Source organism: Apodemus sylvaticus, chromosome 23 (genome assembly GCF_947179515.1).
Source record: "Apodemus sylvaticus chromosome 23, mApoSyl1.1, whole genome shotgun sequence".
NCBI lineage: Eukaryota > Metazoa > Chordata > Mammalia > Rodentia > Muridae > Apodemus > Apodemus sylvaticus.
In genome coordinates this window covers 37483188-37508942 of record NC_067494.1, presented here as the reverse complement: position 1 = coordinate 37508942, position 25755 = coordinate 37483188, and the positions used below count along the sequence as shown (strand labels likewise).

At 46.7% G+C, this 25755-nt stretch overlaps 2 protein-coding genes across 2 annotated transcripts in view; both read right to left on the bottom strand.

Annotated features, from left to right (window-relative positions):
• Nucleotides 1-22309, bottom strand: part of Tiam2 (TIAM Rac1 associated GEF 2) — a 206307-nt gene extending 183998 nt beyond the window's left edge. Inside the window, exon 1 of the mRNA XM_052169691.1 lies at nt 22168-22309. The gene's annotated coding sequence lies outside the window, so the exon portion shown is untranslated. The remainder of the gene's footprint in view (nt 1-22167) is intronic.
• A 2836-nt stretch (nt 22310-25145) lies between these two features.
• The window catches only part of Scaf8 (SR-related CTD associated factor 8), a 210505-nt gene continuing 209895 nt past the window's right edge, over nt 25146-25755 (bottom strand). Inside the window, exon 23 of the transcript XR_007975252.1 lies at nt 25146-25330. The gene's annotated coding sequence lies outside the window, so the exon portion shown is untranslated. The remainder of the gene's footprint in view (nt 25331-25755) is intronic.

The window sequence follows — 25755 nt, the reverse complement described above, 5'->3', positions numbered from 1 at the left end:
AATCCCAGGACCATGTAAAGTCATAAAAGCCAGATGCACAGCACATATCAGTAAATCCAGCATGCCTAGAGAGATGGGCAATTAAGACAAGAGAGTAGTCTGGAAGCTCGAGGGCCAGCTTGCCTATGATACTCAATGTAACAGAAACAAGAGAGACTCTGCCTCAACAATGTAGGAAAAGAGAAGCAGCTCCCAAGAGTTGTTGTCTGCTTCCACAGGTACCTCATGGCATGTGCATACCCACCACCTTCCTGCATAAACACACACATTGATAAATAAGGCAATTTTTAATGGTTCCCTTATCCAGGATCTAACCAAGGCTGGGGTACGTTTAAGCAAAAAAAAAAAAAATGCCTGACTATAGACTGCTCTAAGTTTCCATGTGGATACTCAGCCTGTCCATCAATCACTCTCAGAGCTCTAGAGAGCTACAAGGTTCTCTTGAGTAAGAACTAGCTACTCACAAAGGTGACTGCATCTCTAGAGAGGTAGCTTCAAGGTACTCCCAACTGAGAACTAGCTACTTACAAAGACGACTATATCTCTAGAGGAGTAGCTGCAAGGTACTCCCAACTGAGAACTAGCTACTTACAAAGGTGACTGCAGCTCTAGAGGGGTAGCTGCAAGGTACTCCCAACTGAGAACTAGCTACTTACAAAGGTGACTGTATCTCTAGAGAGGTAGCTGCAAGGTACTCCCAACTGAGAATTAGCTACTTAAAATGGTGACTGAAGCTCTAGAGGAGTAGCTGTAAGGTACTCTTGAGTAAGAACTAGCTACTCACAAAGGTGACTGCAACTCTAAAAAGGTATCTGCAAGGTACTCCCAACTAAGAACTAGCTAGTTACAAAGCTGATTGCATCTTTGAGCTGGATGCCAAAGAACAGAACAGACCTGTCAAGGCTGGTCCCCATTCCAAATCACAGAACTGTCAGGGAGGCTAGCATTCACCACTCAATGGGGGAAAGACCTAGCACTTTCCAAAAGGTTCTAATGGTTTTCTTCCTTTTGCTCCTTTAAGGGTGTTAAGGATGGGGCATTAGAGGAATGAGAGATACTCACCTGTGAGTGTATGTGCACAAAGAGAAAAAAAATCACAACCTTTGTAAGCATCCCTTTACATAAAAATAATTTTTACTCGGCATGATGGCTTACACCTATAATCCTAGTATTCAGGAGACTAGGGGCCAGTTTGAGGCCAGCTTGGAAGACTTAGCAGTACTTTCTCTTTCTCAAAAAGAAAAAAATTCACCCACCTCCTTTTAAAACTAAGTTTCCATGGAATGCTCCAGAACCAAAATGGCATATGACAAAGTGCAAGCCAACTGACTTAACGGGTCTCTTTCCCAGGTTTAATGTATAGCACGCACAACCACAGCTAAGGGCATAATGTGCAACATCCTCTCATCTTCAAATATCTATATAATCCAACTTTGGGACTAATGCATCCCCACTGTGCCAATGCAGGTCACCGAGGGGAAACAAGGCTTGGGCACATTCGCTCAGCAGAAGAAAATCCCGACTTTCCTCTCCTATGATTTCATTTGCTTTTTATAGCTTGGCTTTCCAACATAGTAATTGCTTTCCTTTTTAAAGACATGGATTCATACCACATTTAATTTGAATGTCCCTATATATAGATTTCAGTCTATAATAATATCCAGTTCACCAGTGCTGACCCCTCAAAAACTAAATATAACTGCAATTGAGGAATATGATTTTTATTTTCCTATGTAGCAAAAATATTAGTGTAAGCAGAGACAGTTTATCAATCTCCCACAAAAATACAATCCTTAAACACAGATCTGATCCTCTAGGGACAAAAAACAAATACATTATTTCTCCCACAAAATCTGTTGTCCAAGATTTTTATTTTATTTTATTTTATTTATTTATTTTTGTCTTTTAAAACTGAGGTTCTCTATATAACCTAGGCATGTCTTGGAACTATGTAGACCAGGTTGGACTTCAACCCAGATATCCACCTGCCTCTGATTTCCCAAGTACTAGGATTAGAGGTGTGCACCACCATTCCCAGCAAGAACTGCAGGAGGATTTTAAAGTGTGGGCCATGTTATCATAGTTTGCCCCTACACTCTCTCATTCGGGTGTTAGCAATTAAACAACCCCTCCCACAGGGGTCGGTGGGAAGAAGCTGATCTTTTCCCAATCTAGCCTCATAAGGCAGATGGATATAGGACTCAACTGCACTTCAATCTGCCACTTCTAATCAGAGGCATCTTTTTCTGGGATCATAAATCTGCTAGGCACAGCAAGACACAGAGGACCAAAGCTCTGGGCACAGAGCAGATGAAAACCCAGATCCACTGCGGATGTCTTCACCCTGAGGCCTGCACCCTGCTCTGCCGCCTGGGAGGAAATCGGCTGTTAAGAACTACGTGCACTTTGATTGTTCGCTTTGGTGCTGACTGTGATGCTGGTAGCCTGGCTGGTTCTACTCCCCGCATCCTCAGGCTTTAAACAAAGCCTAAAAGATGCAATAGGGTTTGGGAACTGTTATCTCCAATGCCTTCACTACACAGACCAGAATTTATGTAATGCATAAAGCGACAACCTGCAGTTCAGGGAACGGATCACAGAGAGGGGCCTTCGAAGGTAGCAGGAAGACTTCCAAGCACGAGGAACAAACCACAGTGACGTGTCTGTCTGCGAGGGGCTTCCGACAAGGAAGGCTGGCTACATGTCACCACTGCTGAGTGAACCCAGAAGTAAGCTCGCTGCAGAAGGCCCACAAGGGATGACGGATGAGGCCTGTCTTTATTCCACTTCAAATAAGTCTCTGTCTCTGCTCAGCCACTGGTTGCAGGCTGAGGTATCACTGGTCAGCAGCTCAGCGCTGCAGAAACAGCAGAGATGCTCACAGGCCCCAGACCATCCACACCAACACTAGATGCAAGCTGAAACGGAAGTAAGGGCAGAGGTGAATGTGGAGAGACAGATTGTCAATAAACTGTAAACTGTAATGCCTACTAAGGACCCCCTCTGTCCAGATCTCACACACACACACAAAACATCCATGAACATCAGGGTTATGCCCCTCTAGATTTAACTTCAAGCTACAGCCTGGCTTAAAGGGAGTAGAGTGGTTCCCGGCTTCCCAGAGCATCACGTTCAACCAGGCTCCTATTCGCCTCCGAAGCTGCTTGCTCAAAGTGGCCACAAGTAAATCCAATAGTCACAGTCAGACTCCTTAAACAAAGAACAAAAGTGACAGATTTCGGAATTGGCCAATAATTAACGATGATGATGATGATGATAGAACAAAAGCCAGGTGTCTCGGATGTTCTAGTTTGAAAGCAACACAGGACAATAAAACACTTCTTCAGAACAAAAGCTAAAAAGAACAACAGTCCAAGATGGATGTTAGGAAAAGAAATCCACAGTGACAGGCCCTGCAGCATGGCTCATGGATAGCCTTGTAATGCTTTGTGAGGAAACAATGGGGGGGGTGTCCCATAGTTGCTAAACAAATCTCTTGCTGAAGCAATAACCAGCCACTGCCTTCAAAAGAACCCTAACTTCTCAGTAACTATGTATCTAAAAGCAGCCACGGACAGATGCCCCACAGTCACAACTGTGCAATGTGTGCGCTCTCTCTCTCTCTCTCTCTCTCTCTCTCTCTCTCTCTGTCTCACACACACACACACACACCTCTCACCCTCTCTCCCCTCCCTCTCTCCCCTCCCTCACACATACACTGTATCTATCAATCTGAATCTCTCTCTCTCTCTCTCTCTCTCTCTCACACACACACACACACACACACACACACACACACATACACACATCCTGTTTATTAATCTCACCTTGGCATTAAAATGTTAGAAATGCAAATGAGCTCTTCCAGAAATGGACAATAAGTCAGGAAGTCAGGCTTGGCCATGCATGCCTGTAATTGCAGCCTTGGGGAGGCTGGGCCTGAAGGTCAGGCTGCCAGTTCAAGGTCAGCCAGGGCTATGTAGCAAGACCCTGCATCTAATACACACACACACACACACACACACACGACTGAGCAGGCACCGGGACACGCAGCACGCCTGACGCTGGGTAACCACCTGGAAACAGGATGGCCTTTCACAGCAATGGGGGACACTCGGCATAGTGGTGCCTTCCAAGTTTCTCTCAAATCTCTTTTTTTTTCTCATCAAATCATTCTTTGGAAAATTACCAAATGTTAAGAACTATGTGATGACAGGTGATTGCATTTTTGCAAGTTTCTTTGGCCTGGTAACACTCTGGGGGAGGGAGGGAGGGAGGGAAGGAGGGAGGAAGGGAAAGAGGGAGGGAGGGAGAGAGAAAGGGGGAGGGAGGAGGGAGAGAGAGGAGGGAGGGAGGGAGAGAGAAAGAAAGAGGGGAGGGAGGGAGGGAGAGAGGGAGGGAGAGAGGAAAGAGAAATGGAGGGAGGGAGGGAAGAGGGGAGAGAGAGAAGGGAGGGAGGGAGAAAGGGGGAGGGAGAGAGAGTTCGACAGGTGATTGCATTTTTTTTGCAAGCTCCTTTGGCCTGGTAATGGAGGGAGGGAGGAAGAGAGAGGGGGAGAGAGGGGAGGGAGGGGAGGGAAAGAGAATGAGTGAGAGTGTCAGAGAGAGAGAGAGAGAGAGAGAGAGAGAGAGAGTGAGTGAGAGTCAGAGAGTCACCAGGTGTGACACTCCCATTCTCCTGTGGGGTGATTCAAGGAAGCCCAGGGAAAGGCTGGCTGTGAGGCTGTGGGTCTAGGGCCCAACCATCCTGTCAGGTCCTTCAGGCCACAGAGGACTGGAGTGAGACACACAGAGTCAGAACACTGCTCACAGAGACAAGAGCACTGCTGTGCAGAGTGGAAGTAGAGCAACCAGAGCTTGTGTCCTGTCCTTGACATCACCAGCTCTGTGACAAGGCATGAGGTCGGGCCAATCAGTGCACACAAACTGTGTCCTTATCTACTTAAATGAGGCCATTGGGCAGATGACTGCCAAGATCTTGCAGGTTTTGGTTGAAAAGAAATTCGAAAGCTAAACATGGAAAAGACAAGGGAAGCCGGGTTTAGAACTTGGTAAGAAGTTAGAAGGTAGGGTGAGTGTTCGCACTTAAAATGGGGGTAAAGCGCATCATGTGAATGACCAAATGACCAAAAATAGCCCTTGGAAGGGGCACCTCTACCCTCACTCACCCCAGGACATGGAAGAAGGATGTTTCAATCAACTGCAATGGTTCAATTTTGACCTAGTGTCTTGAAGATTATTATTAAGCATTTCACGTGGTAATCTATAACCAATTAGTGGGTTGTAAAATCAGTTTAGTGGGAGTATTACAAGAATTTTTAAGGGGGGGCTGGGTCACACGTAAGTAAAGCATTCTGGCTCCAACTGTAAACACACATGTATTGATACTACACCAACACACAGGAAGTTTTAAAAATTCTACCCTAAAATAAATTTTGGGGGAAAAAAACACAAATCTATAATACACTGGAAAAAATAGGGCCCTTATGTACTCTTGATGAGAAAGTAAATGATATATGGTAAGAAAAAAAAGTACAGTTCTCCAAAAGAATCTAAAATGAAATTACCATATGATGGACCAGTTGCACTTCCTGGCAAATACTGAAAGAATTAAAAGTGAGATCTAGATATTTGCACAGTCATTGCTACCCTGTCACAACAGCAACTGTGGGCCCTTACCATGTCTACTTCACTGTTCGTACCTGAGATGCAGGGGCTCCCATCCTCAACTGCTCCCTAAAAACTTCTCAATGATTTCTAAACCCTAAAACCAACAGCCTGGCTTCAGATGTTTACAACCAGCAGTTGAAAATAAAAAACCAGCTCCTGGCTAGTGGCACACACCTTTAATCCCAGCACTTGGGAGGTAGAAGCAGGCAGATCTCTGTGAATTCGCGGCCAACCTGGTCTACAGAATGAGTTCCAGGACAGCCAGGGCTACAGAGAAAAAACTCACCCCCAAAAAAAACAAAAATAGATAGACAGACAGACAGACGATAGATTAAAAAAAAAAGAAAAGAAAAATCATCCTCATCTCCTTACCCAAGGCATCCACACGTAACTTGGTACACGCCCTTCCCATTTTTTGTGTGCACCCTCTTACACGAACAGACTTCTCAAGGTTTTACACCTGGAGACAGCTCAGAAATAACCATCTGTACTGAAGATACAATTAGCATATCAAATGATTCCTATGAAGAAGGAAGAAGCGGGCCCTAATCCTAGAAAGGCTTGATCCAGCATTGTAGGGGAGTACCAGGACAGAGAAAAGGGAGGGGGAAAGACAGGAGAATGGATGGAGAGAAGAGGACTTATGGAACATATGGGGGGGGGGGCACTGGGAAAGGGGAAGGCTTCTAGAATGTAAACAAAGAATATAGAAAACAAATTTAAAAGATTTAAAAAAACAAGAAATAGCCATCTGTCCATTTATCCATTTGCCATCAGTCCATGTCTTCCTATTCTCCTATCTCCATCCTTCCAAGAAACATACAATAATCTTTTTATCCTTTTGCATGTACAAAAGTGAAATCCTATTTTACAATGTCTCTTCCTTCTTTTCTCAGGAATCCTAAGAGCTCAGGTGCTACCAAAATCCCAGATACAGATGTGCTAGTGTGTATCCGACTGTCCCCATGTGGAAAGCATCTACTTCGTATCCAATTCTCTCTCAGGACAATTGACACTGCAGTAAATATTCTTCTACAAGCCTGGTACATACAGCTGCTTATAAAATGTCTATGGGATAGAGTGTAAAGGGAAAAAAAGATCAAAAGCCACGTGCATTTGAGATTTTAAGAGACTGAGCAAGAAGTCTTTCTCAAATGGCTGGGAGCCATGCTGGAAGCCATCTCTCCTCGCCAGGTGTGGCATTAACAAAGGACAGATCTTTCCACCCACATTCTCTCTCTCTCATCCCAGCGGAACACCAACTGGACCTATTTCGGCATCAGTCTCCTAGAATATTCTATTGTATGTGTGTGCATGTACACACACACAGAGGCCGTAACTTGACATTAGGTATCTCTTTCAATGGCTCTCCACCCTTTTATCTTTTTTTTCTTTTCTTTTGGGAGTAGGAAGGGAGACAGGGTCTCTCTCTGAACCTGGGCTGACTCCACTGGTTGGCCCATGAGCCCTAGGGATCTATTTGTCTCTGTCCTCTGAGTGCTGAGGTCACAGAGGCATGCAGCTTTTTGGAAATCAGGTTCTCGATCTACAATGCAAACACTTTTCTAACTGAGCCATTTCCCCAACCTTCTGAGACTGCTTTGTGTGATTTTGTTTCTTTTGGTTTTTTTGTTTCGGTCTGATGCTGCATTTGAACATGCAGCTGTGACTTCTCCCAAGTGCCAGATTCCTAACTGCCCATGGGCAGTTTTTATTGTGGTGATGCCCAGACTTATTCAGACCAAACCTAAAGTCTCTCTGTCAGGCACTGAATAGAACCTCCGATTATTTTAAGATGTATCAATTATGTGTGTATGTGTGTGTGTGTGTGTGTGTGTGTGGGTAGGTATGTGCACATGTAAAAGCAGGTATCTGTGGAGTCCAGAAGGATGCATTATATCCCGTGGAGCTGGAGTTCAGGTGGTTGTGAGCCACCTACCATAGGTACTGGAGCCTGAGTTCCGGTCCTCAGCAAGAGCAGGGCATGCTCACAACCACAGAACCGTCTCTCCAGCTCCCTTCTTCAATTCTTCAAGCACAGAACCAGCAACATTAGCAAGGATTCCCAAGTGAGCACCTCCTGTGTCAGCATTTACTCCTGTGTCAGCATTTAATCCCAAACCAGCCAGTGCCAGTTCAAACTGAGCTCTCTTCTCCACATGGCACTGAGTCCCGTCACAGACAACTGGGCTCTGAGTAAAAGCCCAGTTCAAAGCCCAGTTCAGAGCCCAGTTTGTGCCTCAAGCTCCAATATACACTTAGCTCTACAGTGGAACCCCAACGCCTCCCTCTGGCAAGGAAAACTATACCCAGACATCAGAATCCCACTTCTGTGTGTGTGTGTGTGTGTGTGTGTGTGTGTGTGTGTGTTCATATGTGTGTGTTCATATGCGTGTGCATGCATGTGTGTTCATATGTGTGTGTTCATATGTGTGTGCATGCATGTGTGTTCATATGTGTGTACATGCCAGTGCATGTTCGCTTGGAGGTCAGAGTTCAGTGTCAAGTATTTGTCTTTCTCTATCACGCTCCACCCCTTTCTTCCGCATCTTATTCTTTTGTTTCCATTTTTGCATTTGGGGTGGCGGGTCATACGTGTGCCACCAGTGTGCGTGCGCAGGTTAGAGGACAAGTTACAGGAGTTGGTCCTTCCAGAAATCAAACTCCTTGTGGGTTTCAGAGATCAAACTCGGGTCATCAAATTTGATTGGGGCTTGGGGGGCTTTACAAGGTATCTCATTGAACTGTGACTCATCAATTCCACCAGGCTGGCCGGCCAGTAAGCTCCAGGAATCTGCCCGTCGCTGCCCCCACAGAGCCTGGTTACAGATGCGCATGCTCCACAGAGCCTGGTTACAGATGCGCATGCTCCACAGAGCCTGGTTACAGATGCGCATGCTCCACAGAGCCCGGTTACAGATGTGCATGCCTAACTTTTTATTTGGGTGCCGAGGATCCCATCTCGGGTCTTCATGTTTGTGTGGCCGCCATCTTCCCTAAGTTCCCTAAAGCATACTTCTAAGCTCCATTCTGGTCTACACCTCTGGCTTGAGTCAGAACTCTCTTGTACTCCAAAGGCAACAGAGCACCCTGTTTGGTCTGAGTACGGCAGATGGCTTGCTCACGGGAGGAGTCATGGAGAAGGAGCAGACACAACAGACAGATGCTTAACTGGAATCATCTCTGACACTCTGGACCTGTTCAGCTAAGTCCATGCCTTTCTTTCAGTTACAAAAAAACCACAAAACATTTGCAGAAGATCATATAATATAGAATACCAAGAACCTATAATAGGGTATACTGGTACACATTATCACCAGAGACAAAAGAACAGGAGTATCTCACATCATGAACAAGAGTATCCTATACTCGGACCAACCACACAGCATCCTGTCTCATCCATCATCGTGTATCATGATGTGTCTCATGATCACATATAAACAGCTGGCATTAAAACCCAGCAAAGCAATATGTAGTGTCTTCTCACTGTTTAATAATTCACATGATATTAAAAAATAAGTCACAGCGTAAACTAAATAAAACTTGCAGGGGTTGGGGCAGGGCTGTGCTCCGTGACCAAGCATTTGCCTAGCATGTGTGTATCCCTGGGTTCCATCTGCAGTGCGGGGGGAACAGGCAAGACAACGCAGAAACTAGAAGACTCCCTCCCTAGTCATCCTTAAAAAGGAGCAATTAAGATAACTACTTAGTCTGCATATGGTGTGTCTCTGAGAGAAACGCTAACCTGCTTAACAGAGGGAAGACATTAAGTAAAAGACCAGGTCAGTGTACCTCAGAGAGGACCAACTCTGGCTTAGCAATGGGAATGTAGAAAAAGAAGGGACGAAAAATAGTTTTGAAAGGCAGAGCTTTCATAAATATGGGACATGCATCTGATTAGTAGGAAAGGTGTGAAAACAGACTTTGTGGATATCAGTCCATGGAGCAAGCATTCGCTTCTTCTTAGTCTTCGTTCTGGTGTTCTTGCTGTTCATGTGTCACACATACTTCAGGATGGGCCAGGGATGGATATGAAGGGGTGTGTGTGCATGACTCTGTGGCTGTACCTTCCATGCTCTCCAGCCCAGTGCTCCTGCTTCCAAAAAAACTTAGGGAACATGGTGGAAATCCTGGGAGGGCTCCTCTGCTGGAGACTGTCAACCATCCGTCTCCCTGGCTAATGGTGGGACGCGGTGTCACAGATAATTTAAGCAGCTGTCAGAGCTGCACAGTGCTGTGGATTCCATATGGCCTGTGTAAGGCACACATGTGCTCTAAGCCCTTCCCCCTCCAGAGAACAAGCTGGGGGGGTGGGGGGAGTGAGGCAGACACACTGGGACTCCTTCCCAGATCTGTGCTGCAATATGTTCATGTATGCCGTCCACACTCTGTGGCATAGGAGAACACTCTTTTGAAAAGGCACGTGGGTGTGCCTCGTGATACAGCTGTCACATAGGACCCTCAAACCCCAGCTCCAAATGCTCTGAGATGCAAAACTCCCTAAGCACCAACAAGGCCCGCTAAAGGTTTCTGGATTACCTGTGGCATTTCCAAGAGCAGAGATGACCTCAGACAACTGGTAGACCCCAAATCCGGCCATCATGCAGGAGCAATGAACCACCAGCACAGTACATGCATCAGGCTCAGAGACGGTCTGTCATCCACTCCAGGGAGACCCACGGGAAGCGGGAAGCAAAGTCAGGGAAGACCAAACCTTGCTAGGTGTGTGAGAAACCTGAACCTCTCCTCACTACCCTCCAAAATGAATCCAAATTCATACTCTCCCTCCCTGTACTTCGTGATTCCGATACATTAGGGCATCCAAATGTTACAACGGAAGACTTTAAAGATGGGTGGGAAGGTAGTGTGTGTGAGAAGAATTTATAATAGCACCAGAGAAACTGTGCTAGGGGTAATTCTGTAAAGCTAACTTTATACATATAAGAGAGTCATGAATTAACTGGGTCTGGTCAGCGGTTTATGACTGTTTTTAATCTCAGCCCACCCAGTCCAAAAGTAGAATGTTTTTCCTAAGACTGCTTTCAGAATCTCAATAGAGGGAAGGGGAAAATCAAAATAGGATAAGATTCATCTTCCCTTTCTGCTTTGTGAACATCCTTTAGCTTAGTTAACTCCTGCACTAAAAAACAAGACAAAAAAAAAAAAAAATGCGGCCACAGAGCCAGGTGTCATGGTCACACCTGCCCTCCCAGAATGCAGAGGCTGAGGAAGACCATAAATTCAATGACACCCTGGGGCTACAGGGACAGGTCAAAGCCAAACATCACAAGGAATGACACCCTGCCTCAAAAAAAAAAATTAATTAATTATAATTAAAACCAGCCTGTCCTAGCTGCACAGAATTATAATTTTAGCTGCTTGGCAGACTAAGGCAAAAAGATCAGAGGTTCAAGGCTAGCTTGAGCTATAGAAAGAGTTTGAGGGTGGCTAATGAGTCCTCTCTCAAAATAAAAGGCTGTAAAGGGGACGGTGATGTAACTCAGCTGGATGTATTTGCCCAGCACGTGCAATACAGCAGTACCTAGTACCACCCCTCCCAACAAGTGGCCTTGAGGGGAGGGGTTCCACACTATGGGGGAGGTACAAAGAGAAACGGGACTAGAAACACAGTATTTACAGGAACCTGGCCTCAAGGTTCTTATTAAACACCCCCTCTTTTCTTTCTACAAAGAAAACCCCTGAGTATCAGCTTGGATTTATTTACAACCCTCCCCTTGGAGGATACCCAAGGTCTACATTTGGTTTTAAAAGATGGTTCTTCCTACATTGAAGCTATCTCTAAAGGCCAAGACACACATTCGGAGGAGCCCAGCCCCTTGTTAACATTTTCCAAGCATACAGTAGCTCTGTGCCATTTGGCGCCTGCCACAATCCCTCCCAAAAGCATCCAAAGACTGCCAACTTCCCTGGGCTTTTACAAGAAGAATTCTTGAGACAGCATCTATTTGCAGAAGAATTCCACTTTTACTGGGATGGCCATCAAAAGTTTACTGTCTCCCGCAGGGAGCCGACTGGTTTTTAGTGCCTTGGCCCGATATCAAAATAGCTGCAATTAAATGGATTTGTGAGGGTCAGATGAGATATTAAAACAGAGGGTTATTCCCCCATGGAACTAAAGTCATGCTTAGCACATGTTCGAGTTACACACACCGCCCAGGGCAAACGGCTGCGAGACACACCTCTCAGGAGGAAAAGTAGGTCAACGTAAGTCCCTGCAGTGTTCACTAGGACGAGAAGACTCACAGCGCAGAACAGGGCTGGGCTGAAGCAACTGTCCTGGCTGATTAAAATTCAAGTCTCACACTCAATGAATAAATGGGAGACAAAGCTGAGAGTCCTCAAGGGCAACAAATCAGAGGGTTTGCAAAAGCTGAGATGCTTTAGGATTATGGTGGTTCTACAACTAAGGCCTAAGGGAGAAAACAATTCACACACTTGACAATGCCCTGGCCTTTAAGGTTTCCCAACCGGTGCAGATCCTACAATTCCCACGTACCCCTTAATGACAGGTTCACCTTAAAAACAGGAAGCCTTTGATATCACCTCATGTATCAGAGGACTCACGGATAACTAGCAAGACCTGCAGAGATGGTTTCGAAATTTAATCAGTTTTTGTAGCTCTTCCCAAGGCGTAAGCACACGAACCCATCAAGTGTACGCTTGCCGTGGAAGTGCTGGGGAGGATGGCGAGATCAGAGCAAGCCTGGAGAACGTGGCAAGAGAGGGAAGCAGTGAATGGGGACCAGAAGGTGGGGGCAGAGGCCGAAAGGGAAAGGGACAGGGAGGACATCACCTAGTCTAAAGTTGGTCACCTGTGAGTTACAATCGTTTCATGGATTTGCTGCTCCAACACTACTATAAGAATGTTAAGGTTGTCATGGAAATCTTTCTCTATGTGGCTAGGAATTCCTACCAACCACACATTCCTCCCATAGATGTGTCTGCAGCCATTGCGTATGAACACTACAAAGAGGGGTAGGGGCGGGGCCCGAATATTTCCATAGACCTTTAGCCTCCCAGTCATCCCTTAGGATACATGGGAAGGCAGGCTCAATGCGTAAAGTGTTTTGCTGATCAAATATGAAGTCCATGTGACAAAGTACAGCGGCAAAAATAAAGGTGGTTGTTTTGTTTTGTTTTTTATTTTTTTATTCTTTGCTTTTTTTTTCTTTGAGGCCAGCCTGGGCTACATAGTAGGACTGTGTCTCAAGAGAAAAAAATTAGAAGGAAAATCTCTCTCCCTCCCACTCCCCCCCTCTCTCACACACACACACACATACACACACACACACACCTGTACCCACATACATGCATACATACATGCACAATTTATTACCTGCTAAACTAATTTGCCACCAATAGCTCACACTTAAAAAAAAACAAAACACAACTGTAAGGGGCAGAACAGAGGCCTCGGCAAAGAGGAATACTTGCTGTTCTTGCAGAGGACCAGGCTCAGTTCCCATGGTATCTTACAAATCATCCATAACTCCAGTTCCAGAAGAGCTAGTGCTCTCTCTGGACTCTGTAGAGACCAGGCCCAAATGTGGTACCCTTACACACGGTCAGCCAAAACACTCATGCACATACAATAATCATCTTATTAAAATGACAGTATGGAGCCAGAGAGGTGGGTGGGTGCGAGCCTGACACCATGAATTCAATCCCCAAAGTCACAGTGAAAAAGAGAATGTGTGCAAAGTTATCCCATTGCATGTAACACACCCCCCATACACACACACACAGAGGGAAGACGGGGAGGAGAAAGGAGACGGAAAGGGGGAAAGGAAGGGGAGGGGGAGGAGGGAAGGGAGAGAGGGAGGAGGAGGGAGAAGGGAAAGGGGAGGGGCAGGGGAGGGAGAGGGGGAGAGGAGGGAGAGGGACTGGGGAGATGGCTCATGGCTCAGTGGGTAACAGCACTGGCCACACAAGGACCACAGCCCAGACTCACATCATGGCTGCCCATAAACCTCAGTGCTGTAGGGATGGAATCTGTAGAATTTGGAAGCCACTGGTCTAGCTCCAGGTTCAGAGAGAGACTCACACCAGTAGAGAGTGGTAGGACTTTGTGGTACCTGCAGTGACTCATAACTGGTCAAAGAGATGAGAATCCATGACTGTTGACTGCTTATCTACAAATGGGACACATGTGTATGTGTGTGTGTGTGTGTGTGTGTGTGTGTGTATACAGTGTATATGTGCACATATTCACACATATTTACATGTACATAGAGGTCAGAAGTTATTCTTCACCTTAGATTTTGAGTCACCTCACAGCAAACCTGAAGCTCTCTGATTTGGCAGAAGGCTGGATAGGGATCCCCAGGGATCCCCCTGTCTCCACCCACCCCAGCACTGGGATTAGCAGCACAGGCCACCATGCACAGCGTTTTACACAGGTGCTGGGGATTCAAACTCAGGTCCTCTTGATTGCACGGCAAGCTCTTTACTGATTGATCTACCTCCCTGACCTTAAAGCGAGTCATTTAACCAGCCAGAAACAACGTTAAGAAAAAAATCATTTGAATTAGATGATTTCTAAAGTATCTGTTGGTCCAAATAATTTTAATTCCATTAAACTTGGGATAGCCTTTCCTATATGCATCTGTGAACAAGATTCATTCTATCGGACTATCACTGTTGTTTATAGTTTACAAGAATGTGTAGTATTGTCTGCTGGACACAGGTAGCTGTAAGCCTACAAGTTACATTTTGAAATGTCTCAAAAATGTTGCATGTACTTATAACTGTGTAGAGGGTTTCCTTTAGACAATGGAAATCCCACAAGGTATTCTTCGATGCTGACAGTAGCATATTTGTACACCCACTCGTTGACTGATTTCCTGAATATTTCTAGCATTGCTGTCAACTCAGGTTTAATGAATTTTCTAACTCATCAAATTTACCAGGCCATCAAAATTCAGAGAGCTTAAGAAAAAAAAGGCCACCATGCCGTGAATGACATCTGTCTTCCACACACATCGAGACTCCAGCCACAGCAGACTTGTTTCTAGGTCTAGTGTCTTCATACACTTACTAGACTGACAGCCAGGTACAGCGACATCTCTAAACAAATTTTAAAATAGGTAATTTTTAAAACTCCAATTGCATGAGAAGCCAGAGTTGAGGCAAAGCAAACTTCATTATACTGGTGTCCTTTCCAAAAGGGGTCTTCATGGAAGAGGTAAAATGGCTTCAGTTACTACAAAGTGCATGTTCCAGAGTGGGCCCGACTTTTCTAAATGTCTCTCACTGTTAACAGGTATATTACTATATAGATTACATTAATATATAGATTATTTTCCTTTTGTAAAGATTTATTTATTTTTATTTATATGAATACACTGTAGTTGTCTTCAGATACACCAGAAGAGGGCAACAGATCCCATTACAGATGGTTTTGAGCCACCATGTGGTTACTAGGAATTAAACTCAGGACCTCTGGAAGAACGGTTAATGCTCTTAACCACTGAGCCATCTCTCCAGTCCTAGATTCTTTTTCTTAGAGACCAGATGTATCTCATTAAAAATAGTTTGAAAAGTTTCTGTTAAACCATAGATCAACCATTATCATTAGTACTGTAGGCTGCTCTTTACCTACGGGACCTACTGCTGAACTGACGTGATAGCCTAAACTCTACCACCCAGCTCTGCAAAACTAAATTATATGGCTGGGTCTTCATAATCCTTTACGAGCCATTCCACACAGATATCACAAAATAAATAGTGCCCATAAGATACAACCCACATCCTTTATATATTTCTTTTTTGTTGTGGTTGAGACAGTCTCACTATATAGCCAAGAAAACACAAGGACTCTCTCAAGAGCTGTGTTATTCTATCCCTCAGGAAGAAAAGGCCTTTAACTGTTAAAAAAAGAATCTGCCAAAGGAGCGAAAGTTCTATTCTAGACGACAATCTAGATCTACTGATGCTCCGTGTAAGGACATTGCTACTTCTCAACACTTCCAAAACTGCACAACTCTTCATTTTAATGTCAACATTGTATGACTGGTAAGGCCCATTTAAACAGTCTAAGATTTGTGCCTCGGGAAACCACTCCATGGATAATGCACTCGCCACACAAGCGTGAAGAACTGAGTTCAATTTCCTACTGCATAGCCACACATCCAGGTGAGCTCTGGGGAGGTAGACATGGGGAGGAGCCTTGGGGCTTACTAACCACCCAGTCTAGTTGATTTGGCAAGCTCTAGGTTCAGTGAGAGACTTTGCATCAAAAAGGGGTGGGGGGTAGAGGGAATGAAAAGATGGCTCAGTGATTAAAAGAACAAACTGCTTGTTCTTCCAGAGTATGTGGGTTCAAGTCCTAGCAACCCCGTGGCAGCTCACAACAGTCTGTAACTCTGGGAACCAAAACCCTCACAAGCACAAGCGCATGCAAAACACCAATACACATTTTAAAAGTATTCTTTAAAAGTAGAGAAAAAAATTAAGGAAGCCATCTAACATCAACCTCTGTCCTCCACATTCATGTGTAAATGCGTGCGCCCTACCACGCATGTAAATAAACGCATGCATGCTAGTACGCATAAAACTTTTTATCCTTCACATTTGACAAAGGCTCTCTAGATCTTTGTCAAGACGGTGTCTTGTCAGGATATCTTCAACCAACACCACATAAACTGACACCATTTTGCCGACATTTTCAAAAGTTCTGGGCTCTACCTGGAAGGGACGCACCAGTAAAATAAGCAAGCTGGGCCCTAGGTGACAGGAAGTTAGCCTCAGGGGGGCTAAAGCATCACACTTAAACCACATGAGAGAAAAGTACCCAAGATGCTCCTAGGGAAGCCGCTTCTTGGGCTCCACGGTCTGCTAAGAGAACCAGAAAGGGCAAGAAAGGCAAGCCCGTGGAAGAAATTGAGTGACAGCAAAGAGGATGGATGGATGGATGGATGGATGGACGGACGGACGGACAGACGGACAGACAGAAGGAAGGAAGGAAGGAAGGAAGGAAGGAAGGAAGGAAGGAAGGAAGGAAATAGCTAATACTGCCCTGTTCCTTGTTGGCTTGCATTTCTTTTGTTTTTGTGTGAGACACAAATGACCTTCGTCTCCTCATCCTCCTGCCTCCACCCCCGAGACCACAGGTATGTATCACCACACCTGGTTTGAGTGTTCAAACCCAGGGTTTTGCACTGGTGAGGCAAGCGTTCTACCAATGGAGTCACACCCCCAGGCCCCTGGACTACAGGAAACTAACGCCACGCAAGAGCAAAGTTCCGAATTTTCAGGTGAAATGAAATAATACGCTAACGCTCATCACTCTGTTTTAAAGCCAGCAGGCGCCCTTAACTTTCACCTCTTTAAGGATCTGTTAGCCTGGTTCACAAACTGCTGACAAAAGACCCTTCAGCAATCTCCTTCCACATGATCAGTAATAGTAACTCTCAGAGTACCCTGGTCCAAAAGACACATTCGGAAACCCAAACCCTGGCTGAAAAGAAACGGAAACCGGTAACCCAACACCAGGAAAATATCACCAATGCTGCAGGCCAGATTCTGTCGGCTCGGCTACAGACCTCATAAATGGAAACCACACAGGCCAATCCCCAGCAAGATGGAGTGCAGAGAGAGCTGGCCGGAGTCCAGGCCCATATGACTCAAGATGGGAAGAGCCTGCTGTTACTGGCCTCCACCATCCGTGCTTGGGCACTTTCTATTCACTATTCTGTGATAATGCAAAATCCAGCTTTCAGATCGTAGGTAGCTTTCACTATGATCTCTGATTTGCATACACTGGACATACATACTAGGCAATTTCATAACGGTGTGAACCTGGATGCCCAGCCACTGGTCCCCCGCCTTCTATGTGGCTGATGTGGGTAAACATCCCAGATACCGTTTTTCTGCAGGATTTCCTCCTCCCTGCCCTCTGAGTTCATTTCACCCCCTCAGTTCTGGCCTCTCCTTCCTTGTCAGACCTCTCCTATTACCTCCGTGGATCACACTGCTGGAAACGGACCTCTCTGGCAGTCCTGCCTCTCCAAACACACTGCGGATAATCTCCAAAGGGACTTGTCAGCATGCAAATCTGACCTTTCTCTCTCTCTCTCTCCTCCAAGGAGCAGGGTAATCATCGGCTCTGGGCATTGCTTCCTGGTGCTTGCTTTTGAGCATCTGAAGTTCTCTTGCATAGCTCATGTTTGCAGCTTAACGGGGCTGAATGGTACATGGGGGCAGTGCACTCAACCCTTGCTCAATGCTAAAGGAGGACTGGAGGTGATATCTCCCCCCAACCCCCGCCAGCCCACACAGCCTTGTTTCTCTTTATTCAGAAGGATAAATGTGCTGCAAATGCACAAGATACCTGTGCAACAGTAGCTCCTCTGAGAATTCTCCCAATGTTTGCAAAATGCTTTCTTTCACGCTCACAAGCTCGTGTAAACCTTCAAACAACTGAAACTTCAGTGAGGACGCTTGAGGAAGAACTAAGGTAGCCAAACAGGGACCCACAGGACCAGACTTTTACCCATGTGCCTTTCGGTCCTGACTTCTGGCTCCTTTCTAGAAAATACCCTGTAGTGGAGCAAAAGCATGTCTTCCCAACGGTCGATCCAGCATATTCCAATGTAGACAGATATACATCTCACCTGTGTGTATCCTGTGCCTTTTACTACACTTCAGGAATATGTGCACAAAGGCCAAATTCCACCCACTGCCGTCAACTCTAGAGAACTGTAGCTTGCTTCATATCCTGTAGCCTGTTCACACATCTGTCCCTCCGTTCAGGAGACACTCAGCAGCAGCTGACACTTGGTGCTGGCCATGGTCCTTGTCCTAAAAGCTTAAGACTTAGTCTATGCTTCCAAAACGTCCCTAAGTCAACGACAGAAAGCAGAGAGTGCCTGCTGTTCTTACAGGACCTTGGCTAAACAGAGACATAAACCAGAAGCCAGTAAGCTGAGAGCTCGCCCAGGCGGTGCCCCTTTAAGAACTTGTTGACTGGGACAAGTCCCTGGCACTCGGTTTCTTTATGCACAAAATAAGAGAATGGTCTGTAATATCTTATTGGTTAATGTGAAAAAATCCCATAAGATACAAGATTCCATTTATCCAGACAGCCACAGTGACATCTACCACATATATACAGCATACTACAGTTTTGTATGTTTCTAAGATGAACCTGTACCTCTTGTGGTTTGAACAAATGCTTCTATCAATTATCCCACAAATTGAAGTGTTAACTACAAACCTGGAGTGTTTATAAGATTCTACAGCAAACTGCCCACACATCAAAACTGAATCTGTATGAACAAATTGTGGTGCTAAATAATCCCTCTGTGGGCACTAAATAAATCGGGCAGGAAGCCCCTCTTACTGCCTCTTTACTTCAGTGATGCGCCACTTTGAGGTAACTTAAAAATTGTCCCATACAAAATACACTCTAATCCTATTTTTTGGCCCCTATTTACAGAAGCAACACGTCTCCCAGCCTATCTTCCAGGTCTCGCACCAAATCTTTCCACAAAAGAAAGAAAACTTATTGTGCCTGAAACGGTAGCTGGCTAAAGACAGTCACGTGATACATGGATGATTGGTTGGGAACAGTCATGTGATACAGAGCTGATTGGCTGAGGAAGTCACGTGCCCTAAGGCGGATGCCTGCCCATGGATCCACTCACACATCCTTCCCTGTCTTCAAAAACACATATCCTAGCATCACTTGGACAGCCAGACATAAACGCTGGATAAAGCACATTTCTATACCCCTACAGACAAAAAGAAAATCTGTCCCCAAATGTTTCTTTGTGATGCTTATTAGATATATACCGTTCTTTTCTCACTTGCCCAGAGACACTAATTTGTAGTGATCTGTGATGAATATAGAAGTAGGGCGGGACTTGGGCAGTGCCTTTGAGTGAATTGCAAGAGGTGTCTTTTCCCAGTGTGAAAGAGTACACCAGGGGCTTGGCAAATTGAATGTGAATTGATTTTAGACTCTGCTCGCCTGTTGGTCAGTTTGACCTTGTACCACGAACAAACCTGCGGTTGACACGACAAAATATGTGGGTTGCAACTGTGTGTTAGTTAGTACAGGCACTGACAACTAGATGAGGAGGATTGTCAGCTTGCCAGGAGACACGGAAAATGAAGCATCTTGGCGGAGATATTTGACTGACACATGATGGATGTGTGGGTAATCAACAGATGGAGAACAGAGGAAGAACTGTGTAAGCAGAATGCTGGTTCCTTCGAGATAATGGCCTGGAAATGACAAGCGGCAGTGGGAAGTGTCTGGAGCCGACAGTGTGTGCCTGCGCTCCTGAGAGAGGAGAGGGCGGAGGGAGGGAGGGATGGCAGGACCTCGTTAGCAAGCAGCGGACATGGCTCAGGACCTTGCTTTGTGGTTTGGGTTTGTGGCTGCCTCTTTGGGGTTTGTGAAAGCTCTGTAGCTCTGAACTCACAGAGACTCACCTGCCTCTGTTGCTTCCCACGTGCCAGGAGCTGGAATTAAAAGTGTGTGCCACCATGCTGTGCCTGATCCTGTTTGGGGGTTTGGTTCTGCTATGTAGCCCATGCAGGCCTACAACAAAGCATCCTCCTGCCTCAGCTTCCTGAGTACTGGAACTACAGGTGTGCCCTACCATGTCCCACCCTCGGGTATCTTTTAGGGAACATTAGACCTGGAAGCTTGGGGCCCGTGTGTGAGAGTTTGCTTGGCTACTGTGAATAACAAACTCTTCTTCAGATATACCTCATCATTATTTTTTCTACCCATCAAAAAAGACCATTGCCACCCTAAAGAGACAGGTTTCATTTTCCTTTCAACTAAGCAGGGAAAAAAAATATCCAATGATATGAAAATGTGCTTTTTAAATTCATCTTAATATTAGATTTTGGGGGTTATTTAAAAAGATATGAATATCTTTTTATTATTAGGGTGTGTGTGTGTGTGTGTTGGAGGAGGAAGAGGTCAGCAAGGAATAGGAAGGAATCAGGTCACCTGGAGTTGGAGATACAGACAGGTGTGTACTGTCTGATGTGGGTTGTGGGAATCTGAACTCAGGTCTTATGCAAGAACAGTATGAGCTCTTAACCACTGGGGCATCTACCTTAACCACTACCACCTGGTCTGTCCACCCTGCCCCTAGTTCTTGTCTTTTTCTCTTTTTGTTTTCCGTTTTTTGAAACAACGTCTCACTGTGTAGCCTTGGATAGCTTTGAACTCAGAGATCTGCTGGGATTAAATGTGTGCATGACTATGCCCAGCTAAAACTACAACTTTAGGGGGGAGGGAGAAAAGGAAGGAAGGAAGGAAGGAAGACAGGGAAAGTAGTTGAAAAAGCACACTGTGCACTCGTTGGCTACACAAACATAAGAGGAGCAGGTGATACTTTTAACTCCCAGCGCAAGATCTGTGCCTTTAAGAAACTTGTAAGTGATTTCAAAAAGGCTCTTCCAGACATTGTTTTCAATCTTGAATTGGAGACCTCAGGTGTTATCGGTTAAACAAGGACCGCAGCAACATTTGAGAAACAGAAGGTAGAAGATGGGAACTGCCCCAGAAGAGAATCTTGGACCTTCTCTTGCTCGCTCGCTCGCATGGGGAGGGTACACTTGTAGCACACCTAGTCTGCCTGGGAATGTCACCTAGCGGCTTCTCTTTCAGCAGCTGGGGGGAACTGCAGGGAAAACTTCCCCAGAACGGAATTATCTTCGCCATCAAGCAATTTCCCCCACCCATAATATAAAGTTACCCTGTTTTTCTTTTTCTTTCTTTCTTTTTTCTTTTCTTTTAAAGTAAGGAGGACTATGGAAGCACCGCGTCCATATTAAGTTTCCGGTCTCAGAGATAAAAAACCCCCTCGCACAATTCTACTCGCTACACTTTGCTGCTTGGAAGAATGGGCCCTTTTTTTTCCTGAACTGTTTGTGGTAAATATGATCCATCAGGGACACAATGTTGTCGGCTTTCACAGAAACTTGGCACTACAGTCGGCGGGGAGCCTCGCGGGTCTAGGTGGTCGCAGGGCGAGCGATCCTCGCCGCCCCCCCCCCAACCAAGCGGGGGGGGGCGGTGCTCACCTTCTCCCAGCTGCGCCCTTCTCCCCTGGGCGCAAAGCGATGGGCACTGATGGGGATGGACGGCGCCGCCACGTCCAAACCTGGATGGCACAGCTGAACCTAATTGCATGCGCGCCACGCGTAGGTCAGGGCAAGACCTCACTTCACAGTCTTCTGGAAAAGGATCCTGCCCTGCCCTGGGCCAGGCTGGACCAGAGAGAATACGAAGCCGCTAAGGACTGCCACCCTCCCGGACCGAGCAAAGTGGCCCCGCCGCGCCCCTGATTGCCTCCACAGCCGGCGGGGAGGAGGGACAAGGCTGGCCCACTGGTGGAGGCTGGGACTGGACTGTGCAGCACCCCACTGCAGGATCCCGGGAGCCCATGCGAGACGACCCAGCCCGCGGAGCGGCGCCCTCGCCCGCGTCCCCGCCTGCGGCGCCCTTACCTCGGTCCAAGTCCCAACACAGAGGACCGGTCGAGCCCCGCTCTGCGGCCCTGAGCGAGGCCCCGTGGGGACACAGGGCACACTCCGGGAAGTTTTCTCCTTCACTTTGTTCTCTGCTCGCTCAGCTGGCGAAGGTCAAGGCTTCTCTGGCTCCGCGCTGCTAAAGTGAGGCCAGATCGGCGGCCACACCTTTCTACGCTCCGCTCGCCCCGCCCCGCCCGGACACGCCTTTGACACGCCCCGCCCCACCCCTCAGAGACTTGCTCCGAGCCTCCCGAGCTACGCCACGCCTCCCGGCCCGGACCCCCTTCTCCTGCTGGACTGACTCCACTGACACATTACATCCCCAGTAACCAAAACAACTCTCAGCTTAGAGTCGGCGAGCCAGCCAGTGGCTGTGGCCCAGACCACAAACTGCGAAGCGCGCGCGCGATCCTGGCCCTTCCCCCAGGGTGTGTGCTGCAAAGTGGTTTCCTAGGGTCCCACCCAGAGCATCTCAGAAGCACAGGACTCCGCGTTAGCAGAGGCCACCCATCTTTCTCCCCTCAGAGAGAGTCTGGGTGTGATAGCTGAAAGGCAGATGACAGGGTTGTGTTGGGCTTGGGACTTATTAAGACTTATTAGGCAAACCTGAGGGAACCAGTGAGCCCACGTCTGGGGAATGTGCTTGGCACGCTGGGACCACCACCCTCTCCCGTGACCTGAAGTCTCCACATCAGAGAGGAGAGAGAAGGGACATGAATGTGGTCAGTGTGTGTGGATGTGGGAAACGTTCCTTGGGGAGAAGTCTACCTACTTCTTACAGTACTACAGACAAACCGAAGTAGGATTCCATCAAAATCCAACTTGGGGAATCAAGGAGTTTATTGGGCTTACTTACAGAGTAGGAGTGAGTGTGGGTGACCCCCAAAGCAGCCCCACCCGGCCTGCTCTACTCATAGCTGTGTCTTTAGAATCCCCCTCAGTTAGCTACCCATGCGCTATAGAATAGGGGACCTCTCAAGCCAGAGACCACTCTCAATTCCAGCTGACTGGAGGGTGCAGGAGGGAGTGGCTGGAATCTCAAGTGAGGGTCCAAAGACCCTCTTCACCCCCTCCTTCTGTGAGGGAACGCCAGCAATCAACAGGCTTGATCTTGGGGGTCACAGCAGCTCTGAGGTCTACAGTGGTATGTTACCACGGTTCCCCAAGATATAAGCCCCAATGCAAGACTAGCTGTAGAGGATCGTCTCAGCAAATGCATAAATGGGCAAGATGTGTGTGTGTGTTTGTGTGTGTGTGTGTGTGTGCAAGTGTGTGGGGTATCTCTGTGTGTGCATGCATGTGAGCATGTGTATGTGTGTGTGCATGTGAGCATGTGTATGTGTGTGTGCATGTGTGTGGGTGTGTGTGTGTGTGTTTATGTGTGTGTGTCTCAGTGGTTAAGAACACTTGTGTCAATAGAGAGCCAGGTTTCCGTTCCCAGCACCCACATAGCAGGTCACAACCATTTATAACTCCAGATGGAGGGATCCAACTCCCTCCTCTGACCTCAGAGGGCCCTGGGCATGGATAAAGGCGAAACACTCATACACATAAAAAGAAACGTTTAACCTGAGAGGCTCTGCCAGTGCCTGACAAATACAGATGGTGGATGCTCTCAGCCAACCAGTAGACTGAACACAGGGTCCCCAATGCAGGAGCGAGAGAAAGGACCCAAGGAGTTGAAGGGGTTTGCAGCCCCATGGGATGAACAGAAATATGAACCAACCAGCACCCCCAGAACTCCCAGGGATTAAACCACCAACCAAAGAGTATGCATGGAGGGACCCATGGTTCCAGCTGCAACAGAGGATGGCCTTGTTGAACATCAAAGGGAGGAGAGGCCCTTGGCCCTGAGAAGGCTTGAATGCCAGGGCGGGGAGGTGGGAATGGGTGGATTGGTGGGCAGGGGGAGGGAGGATGGGTTAGGGGATTTTGGGGGGAGGGACCAGGAAAGGGGACAACATTTGAAATGTAAATAATTTATCTAATAAAAAAATGTAAACATGAAGGGCGCTGTGGAGAGGGCCAGATGACCCTCCTTATGAAGAAGAAAGTAGCCATCCTGAGACATCCAGTCGTGAGTTCTGTGACCTCACCATGTCTAGATACATGTATACGCAACATACACTAAATAAATATATAAGCACTTTTTTCTGATTATAAAAGTAATGTGTGAGGCTGGAGAGATGGCTCAGTGGTTAAGAGCACTGGTTGCTCTTCCAGAGGTCCTGAGTTCAATTCCCAGCAACCACATGGTGGCTCCCAGACATCTGTAAAGGGATCCGATGCCCTCTTCTGCTGTGTCTGAAGACAGTGACAGTGTGCTCATATATATACATAAATAAATATTTTTCAAAGTAATGTGTTTGTTATATAAACTTAACAAAAGTACCTATCCTTAGTATTCTTTCTAGGCTCCGCCCCACAGTTACCTGGCAACAGCCGGGTGTGCCTGACTCACTATGAAAGGGGCTGCTCGCCCCCTCCTCACTTTCTTACCCTCTTACTATCTTATACTCTCTGTGCCTTCTCTCTCCATTCCCCTCCCCCTCTTTCCAAGTGCTCATGACCAGCCTCTCCCCTCCTTTCCTCTCCTCTCTCTCTCTCTCTCTACTCCCTTCCCAGCTCCCCTCCCCATGCCCTAAACTCTCTCTATTCTATACTATATCCATCATATGGTTGGTACCTCAGGCCCGCAGGGGCATCCCTTCCACCTCATCATGCCACATCTCTACCAAATATATCCCTGGCTTTCTTTCTTTTTATAAAATGTAACACCTATGACCCAAATGGTTGCATCTCCCCTAGTGCTTCTGAAAACACTTTCTGGATGGGCAGGTGTGTTATTTTTCTTGTTGCTGTGACCAAATCCACGACAAGAAGCAATTTAAGATAGCATGGATTTATTTGGGGCGATGGTTTGAAGGTGTAGTCCACAATGTCCAGGGACGTAGGTACTGTTCATGGCTTGAGCAACTCAAATGGGAATCCGTATATTCACATCTCTGGGAACCACAAGGCAGAGATCGAGAAAAGACGGCCGTCTTCCAGCTGTCTCTTTCCAGTTTGTTCAGTCTTGGCCCGCTGTCAGTGGACTGGTGCTGCCCCCATCAAGGTGAATCTTCTCTCCTCTGCCTCTCTGCAAACACATTCACAGACACAGCCAGAAGTGAGTCTTCTAGATGATTCTAAACCTAGTCATACTAACAGTGACGGTCGACGATCACACAGAGCGAGCAGCAAGAGTCTGAGCCCAATCCTGTGCACATCTGAGTTTGATAGAGAGAAGCCATAGAGAAATTTAAATCAGTGCAAAGAGGTATGAGTCACATGAGAGAGACTTCTAGTCATGAGAAGAAAACCCAGTAGGAAATAGAGCTAGCAGACACCAGGACTCAAACAGTAGCTGAGGGGTGTCCTCAGAACTCCAGGCCTACCAAGGATCTTCTTGGAACTGTTATATTTGAGGTGAGTTTTGAAGGACTGACTGAGAAGTGTGTCTTCCAGATAGAGGACTCTGAGGCTCTGTGGTGTCTGGGAACAGCTAGGACACTCTGAAGGAAA